We start from the raw sequence: 8,786 nt of genomic DNA, 5'->3' as shown, positions 1-8,786 counted from the left end.
ACTTGGGCAGTGTGCCATTTCCTGAAAGGATCTATTTCTTCTTGTGAGCCTTCCTTCTTAGAATCATCATCCGGAAAAGAGTTTATGAAAAATAGTTTGTTTTAACTTCATGGGTTTAGTAAAACTACAACAAATCAGTAAAGTGAAGATCAAATTTAGCTGGTTCTTTATTATGTTAGTACTGTGATCATTATGAAAATCATGCAAGTGATCACTTCTGCCTTCGACTGGACAAACTCCAAACAGAAGCACCAGGGTCATAGTTGTTTGGGAAAATACAATTAGTTTCAAAAAAGTATATTTACTAGAAGTGTGCTCATTGTGCTATTAAAACAAAATGATACACCTTACATACATGCATTAAAGACTCACTCTAAAGAAAATTGTGTTTTTGGTGTTCTTGACATGTTCTGGTACCATTTTTCTCATGATTGAATATTTATACAGACCCAAAAGTTTCATTTGAATGGGAAGGTTTGTCCAAACTTTTGGTCTGCACTGTATATATAAAGAAAATTAAGCTTAAAATTGCATATCTTAACATTTCTTGTCAATCAGGAACAGGTACTTAAATGCAGTTGGGAAAAGCTTGTAGGTGTGACATAGGTAAGGGCTAATGGCAGACGATGTGTGCATTATCAGAAATTAAGGCACGACGTGGAAGCCTGAATCGTCAGACGCAAAGTGCGTTAATGCTGATAATGCACACTTCGAACGCCATTAACCCGCTCATACCACATTCACCTACAAAAGCAATAGAAATTCAACCAATTTTTATTACTCTATCCTTATTTTTTCTGTTTGGATCGCTTTTTTCACAAAAAGCAGACTTTTGATGATGCAGTGCGTTGACATGATAACGTGACAACGCACTGAGCCTCTGGATGAGCTCCTCGTTTTTTGTTTTTTTTTACTAAAGAAAGCAAAAAACAATTAGATAAGTATATGCTTTATGTTTTTACTAGTGTTTAGCAGCAGCTTTCAAATATGTTAAATATGAACATTTCATTTTATACTTTTTATAACATCTTAAGCAAATTCAATACAAAATAAATAAATATTTTTTTAGTCAAGAAGGAAAACAAAAAGGAAAACAGCCACAACAGAATGTTAGCTTGATTAAGAGACAGATAATAAAAAAAAGTACAGTTACAGAAGTTCTCTAAAGGACCTTGAGTGCAGCGGCAAAGGAAAGCAATATCTATGTTGATCATCACGATGGGTAAGCATCAATTCAGAGAGAAAGCTCACGTCTTACCGCTTGTTTTTGTTCAGACGATGAAGCAAAAGTTTGTTTTAAAGAAACCAGCACAGTGACATAGAACATGTATGCTATATGACCGGAACTTCTTTATTTAGGCGTATGGTTATCATTGTGGTACATCACATTTTAATGCATACCCAGTAGCCAATCATAATTGAGAATTCACCCAGACCATGGTATAAAAGATACAATGGCAAGCCATAAGCTCCCTGCTGTGCTTCATTCTGATCCATCCACTTGCAGAAAAATTGATCCATAAAACGTCTTTGTTTAGCTCGTCTGAGCTGGGAACACTTTTACGATAGATCAAAAGATGATCAGAATGGGACTTTAAAAACAGCTCTGATTTGTAACTGAATCCTCTATGGCTAATGATTGTCATCTTTTCTACAATCCAGATCTCTTTTTATATTTAAATTTTACCTGCATTAATCAAAATAAATGTAAAACAATGTGAGACAAACTTCTTCCAGGCTGGATTTTATTCTGATTGATTTGCTCTCTCATCTGTGATTAAGTTTCAACAAATTCCAATCTGGTCATGACTTAGAACAAAGGCTCTGCTGAACAGTGTAATATTTACGTTATTGTGATCATTATTGTTCTAATTTTGCTGCTTTCTTGTTATAATCAGCTGTTTCTTCTTCATATCGGAGCTTCCCTGACCACCAAAACTCACTGGGGATGAGTTTAATGAGGGTTTTCTGAGCCAGCTGAGAAGGTTAATAGATTTTTACCAGCTATTGTATATTTTAAAGCTCTGATGACTAAGCAAGAATGGTGGGAGTAAATCTCTGGGAATATACAACCCATCAGACATGTTCAGCACTGCAAGGACCACTCCCAAGGTTTCTGGGTAATCACAAATGACAAGCCAAGGAAAGGTCTGCCTAAAAGATGCCAGTTCCTAAAATGTGCTTATGTCCTATAAAACCAGAGTTAAAGCATCAAAACTGTCTGTGAGGCTTTCCTGCAACCTAAATCTTATGTACAGCTTGATATCCGAATGAAGCCCAAAAAAAAAAAATGTAACTATTGTTTGGCCATTGGCACTAATACACAGGAGGGCTAGTTACTGACTTGAAATTAAAGATTTAAGTAATTACAAAGGCATACCTTTGTGTACATGTCTCTACTGGCTGCAGGTTTATCACTTTAGAGCTGAAGGAAAATGGATACAGGTCTGCTCCTCTCACCTTTAAAATGACTATACCTTCAGAATTAAATAAAATTAAAAAAAATAAATAAATGTGCTTTATGTCACTGACACAGTAGAAGGTTGCATACATGTACAAACTTCTCTTTCCCCTGTTTTGGTCTCAGTTTCTTATTGTTCTGTCTGAAATTAAAAACCTTTGGTTTTGACGGAAACTGTTCTATGCACAATGTTAAAAAGAACTTGCTTTATTTTTATTTTAAAAAGGCAAAAGTCTGTTTTTGGAAAAAATAAAATAAAATAAAAAACGTTGACAGCAACAATAAAATAGGTTTAAATAGAGAAAACTCTATAGAGATTAATCTGATGATCCTGTGTGTCACAATAAAATATGCCATACGTTTGCACATCTGTTGACCAAAAAGTAGAAAATGTCAGGAATAAAACCTTTTGTTTTTATATTGCCTAGGAAAAAGTAAATAAGATATGCAGACTTTTATGAATGTTATGTCACTGAAAACTGTACAAGTCTTTCAAATTCTGCCATGCTTAGACTTGTAAGTGACTTCCTGTTTCATCACCACCATCTAAATTCCAGTGTTGGTTTACTAAAGAAATTCAGACTATATCCTATTAAGGATAAAAAAAACACAATTCAGAGTGTTTAAATTTGATACACCAACAATATTTCAGTTATAGATCAGAATAATTTGCTTAATGGCTGCATTTTCATTTGTTGTTAGATACAGCACTTAAGGTTGGTGGTAAAGAGATTCTTAGGCTACATTTAAAAGACTATGCCAATAATACAAATAACAACAATTAGAAATAATTTTTTTTTTAGTTTCAGCTTGTAATGATCAATTTTGGAAACAGCAAACTCATTCTTGAAGGGTTTCTGAAAAAGAACTTGTGGCATTTTGTGTATTTACACTCAAATGTGGAAGAATAAATTATAAAATAACAAGTCTGTCTTTTCTAAGTGAAGTTAAAGCTTTAAACATGAGAAATGGCTTGTATGCTATAAGCTCAGTCATATTTTCTTGAGGCCTTGTGGTTGCGTTGACTCATTTTGATGTTCTTGTGTTTATTTCCAAAACCTCTTGCTCCATTTGGTTTAAGTTGTCCTGGTTTTTGGTTCCGTTTTCTTGTTTATTGTAGTTTGAAATCTGCTACCTTCAGCCTTATTCAGTAACCTTTAATTCCATGACCTTTTTCATTCAGCTTACATCTTTTGTTTGTCATTGTTAATCACTTCTCCGGCCTAAACATAAATATACAGATTTCCTTTTGTCAGTTGCCAAATGCCTGCTGCTGTAACATCAGTTTATTTTTACTTTACTTCTCCTCTCCTGTGTTTTTGCTTAAATGCATGTAATATTTAGAGGGAAAGGGAAATTTACAGTCTAGTCTGAAGAAGCGGGGACAGAATAAGCATCTCCAGGTCTAAAATAATGGTCCTTTGTCAGAAAAGAGTAGACTGCAGTGAAAAATCTTTCTGACTCAAATGAGTTCTGGTTTTGGAGAGAGGTGGTGAAACACCTAACTATTTAAAAACAACATTTGGCATTTTGATTTCTTTATACTTGTGTTTTATTGACCAAAGCAAATGTCTGACAGCTTTACGAGTTTCCTCACAACCTTATTATAATGTAATACCAAAAACTGTAATTTAGCTGACACATTGCTTACCTAAATCCAACCTAAAAGGGCCTTAGGAATAGCCTTAAGGAAATCAATAAGAAACAAACATTTAACCAAGAGGACAAAAAGACTAAACTGAAAGCTCTCTATCTGTGCAATGTCACGGCAAAGCAGCTTGTCGACTTTAATTTCCATCACTGGCAAGCATTGCTCAAAGTATTGCTCCTTTTTAAAAATACGGATGTTAGATCACACAATGCAATGACATTTTATTCATTAACTTTTATACCATTAGGTTAGTATTCTACTGTATTTCTAACACATTTTTAAATGGGAAAAAGTGACTTACATTTGTGGCACAAAATACAATACAAAATAAACTGTAAAGTTTTACGGTGGTTGAGAAAACATAATGGTGTGGACCTTTTCCACTATCACACAATAATGGTAGCACTTAAAGAACGATCAGCTAAAGTGTTTTAGGAATTGAAGTACACGCAAATGTGAACAAAACAAATGCAAATAAATTCACAAGTTGTGACAATAATGTTAGTGATTTCAAAAGGTCCACCGTTTTTTAATGCTAAAGTACCATAAGCTTGAAAAATGGAGATGATTTTACAGGAAGGTGCACAGACTTGAAATAGCAAATTGTTTGTTTTTCGTAATGTGGTCCTTTTGCTTTAGAAAATGTTGATTTAAAAATCTTAATTTTTAATGCTAAATATGCATTGCATTTCTCACAGAACACAGGAAAACGAATCAGGATTTAATAAAATATAAAAAAAGGGCCAAAACATTTATTGTAAGTAATGACATTGTAGGAATTTTTCTTTTTGGTGGTTTATTTGCCAATGTTACTAAAAGCTGGATGTCTACAATTTTGTTCTCAGGACTCCAAAAACCACATAGCTGTAGTGTTTGATACAGAATTGCAATTCTTCTTTTATTATAGTGCACACTGGATATGCAACAAGGCTGGTTCCAATATAGAAATGAAATTTGAGTCAGATCTTCGCGTGTATACACCATTATACACACCAGGACAATAATATACAGCCTCTCTGATCCCTGTATGTTCTCCATGCTGCTGGTTTTTAAGGCTCATGTCAGGCTGCCACCTTTAATAAACAGTCTCTGTCTTTATCAAAACCTCTATGGCATACCAACGGCATGACTAAGAGGCACACCTGAGGTGATCCCAGAGGTAATCTCCCCTCCAGCCTCTCTTTCTGGGCTGCCCACCCTCTGTTTATTTCTCCTTGTCTTATATGTTTTACTTGCTTACATTTCCTCTCTGTTTAGAATGAGCACATCATTTGTAGGCCACAGTGTTGTACCCTTGATTTAACTTCACTTGCCTTCTTTATGGAACCCAGACATGGTAATATACAAAGATCACACAGCATGTTGAAGATTTCATTTCTTACCCTGTGACTTCAGTCCATTCTGTACACCACCGACCATACTGTTTGCCACGCAGTCTCTCACACACACAAACATGCATGCTGCATTTGGTTGTTTAATCTCACAATCATTCTCAGCTTGGATCCCTGCCTCAGCTCACAGTTTTTACTGTGATGAAAAAACGCCCATTTCCTCAGGTCATTTTTTTCCCCTCTTGGGGCCACTTTACCTCAATTTTTTAAGATAAATGACTCGCATATTCCCATTTGGCTGCAGTTAAACAATTCCACCCGACACCTTGCTTCAAAAAACCAAATGACCAAGTTCAAAAGATACGCTCAATAGGTGTGAAAAACCAGCCACCAGAGAAATTGCTGCTGTGCTGGCTTGAGAAAACAACTGACATGGAAGTTGGAAGATTATTTTTCAACTACATGTATATATTTGATTTGTCCTGAGAAGTCAGATAAGTGGAAAAACTAGGATCTGGGCCATCAACCAGCACACTCCACGTCCGGTCATTTATCCTGCTGAGATTGCAACCCAAAGTAAAGAGACAGAGGCTATTGATTCCGAGTCAAGAAATCTCCTAATGACTCATGAAGGGTTCCATCCCAACTCCAGCACCCTGAGGCTTCACTAAGTGAAAGAAAGAAGGAAGAGGTCTAATAAATGTCAGACCCGCCATGCAGGATACAGTAACAAAAATCAAAACACCATGGGACACCATAAAGTGGCTGGAGAAGTGTTGAGAAACATCTTTCCTGTGGGACTCTGAAACAAACTAATGATAGCCAAGTAACCAGAAAAAAGTAGTGGTAGACATACAGAATATAGGTTGTAAGGATACATAAGAAAGACCAGACTAATGGGAAAATAAAAGCAACACACTAAAACAATTACACAAAGAGTCGAAAGATGTTGAAACAATGTTAAAGGCAGACCTGATCCTCAGACCTTCAAGTCTGTAGCAAAATTTGTGGCACCTATTTGAGATCTTTGTTCATTTTCACCTAAATGGTACTTTTCTGCACACTTTAGTTGAGTTGTTGTAGCATGACACGTTTTCAATATTTTAGTTTGCGCTTTAAACATAATATAACCATCTCAAATGGTTTCCTGTTTAAATTACGACAGATTTGAACAGACATTTAACTAGCAGACTATCAAATGAATGCTTTTAGCCTCTCATTTTATAAACTTTGTCATATGTTGTACAAAACCTTTAAGAATAAAGCCCGCTATTCATTACACATGAAAGGATTGACTGACTGACCTAAACAATGTGAAGAAGCAGATTGGTATGAGAAGATACTGTCGAACAAGGCCAACTTAAGGTACAAGGAGCCAGACTGATGATAAATGCTTTTTAATAAAGTGAGGTAAATGATTTCCATTCAGATTTAACTCCTTTATGGTTCCAACCATACACGCATATTTTATGTCATCTAATAGTTAAATGAGTTTCGGTTTTCCAATTGAATTCTTTAGTTCAAATACTTTCATTTAAATTTTATCAGCTAAAATTAAAGTTGAGTTCAGTCTATTTTCAAAGGCAAAGGTGATTCCATGATGAGATAAATGTCCAAAATAAGATTTACAATAATGACCTTGTCATGAAATTAAGTTTATTTAAAAGGGGCAGATTTAAAACCATACAAGAAAAATGTCAAACCAAGTCAAAAAATAAAACACTATATTCTTAATTGCAGGCAAGAACATCCCAATAAGACAAAGTTGTCACCACAATGGTATTTATACTGAAATGAAAGGACAGTTGAAGGGATAGAAATTCTTTGTTCAGGTTCTGATAAAAACTTCCAGTGTGCACAATATTTGAGTTTTTTTTGTTTTGTTTAGCTGAAAGGTTGGTGATTGAGACAGAAGATGAAAAAAAAATTAGTAGAGGTGGTGAGTCTGAAAGACCTCCAATTGCTTAAAACAAATCAAATGTTATTTCTCATCTCTGTGACCCCTATTCACCCTGCCTCTTGGTTTGGCATGGACACGACTCTTTAAAAGCTGTTAGGAGCTGACTTTGACTGAATTTCACCAGTTGTCATGGCCATGAAATAAAAGCAGTATTAGATCGGTGAAACATATCTGCAGAAATGTGCAGATATTTGTTACTTCCTCAAAGCTTTTATCCAACTATTCGCTGAAGATATTATGCACCCCTAAGCAATCAGAAGCCGAGGACATGTGGCCATATCCACTGCCCAGAAGGGGTAAGAAGACAGGAACACAACACTGGAACATCTGTTATAAGACAAAAGAGATAAGTTAAGAACAGTGACAATGTCATTTAGGATCAGAAATGGTTTGAAGAGGAGAGAGTGGTGTATGGAAAAGAAATACCCTGGAGGTCCTAGAATGACTCCCAGCAGTCTCAGTCTATAGTCCCTAAATGGCTTACAGTCATTTAGAACAACCTTAACCAGAAGCTTCATCAAAAAGAAAAGTTCTAAGGCTAGCTTTTAAAATCGAGACAGTGTCTGCCTCCTGACTGAAAGGAGTTGGTTACACAAGAGAGAATCTTAATATCTCAAGGCTATCAGGCTAAAAGCCTACCCAGCTAAGAGCCCTAAAAGCATTTATATATCGGTAATATAATGTTGAATTTTATTTTGTTACATTACAATGATCAAACCTGTACCTTTCCAGGTTCATAGCTTTCTCTTTTGGTTTGAAAATTGCTTCCCTTGGTACATTGTGCTACTATTTCTACACTGCAGTGACATCCATTCTGTTGAAGCATATATTTTCTGGAGGATTATCACGATACTTAGGGGAATACATAAATTAAAGGATTTGGTTTGACACAAATAAGTTATCACTGAATCTGGACAAAACTAAAATAATGTTTTTTGCAACAATATCAAGAGCAAATTAAGATTAAAAATAGCAGGAATGATATAAGAAACAGTGAATCATTTCAAATTCCTGGGGGGGGCCAAAGTGAAACGCATTCACCAAAGTGCTCGCCCCATACTGTATAATTCTCTTGCGTTACCATACTTATCCTGTTGTTTAGAAATGTGGGGAAGTACGTCCAAAACCTCTTTAAAGACGTGCATTTTACAAAAAAAGAGCAGCAAGAATTATTCACAATGCAAGTTATCTAAATCACACTGAGTTATTTCTATAATCAAAGATTCTAAAGCTTTTTGATCTAATAGAACACAGAATTCTACAACTGCATTACAAAGCAAGATAATTTACTACCAGTACATTTACAGTCAATGTTCTATGACAGATTGGGTGGTTATAGTTTGAGGAAATAAAACAATTTTAGAGTACCCAAGGCACGCACAA

Source organism: Oryzias latipes, chromosome 10 (assembly GCF_002234675.1).
Source record: "Oryzias latipes chromosome 10, ASM223467v1".
In the NCBI taxonomy this organism is placed as follows: Eukaryota; Metazoa; Chordata; class Actinopteri; order Beloniformes; family Adrianichthyidae; genus Oryzias; species Oryzias latipes.
The sequence above is the reverse complement of the archived record's forward strand: the minus strand, read 5'-3'. Positions refer to the sequence as shown.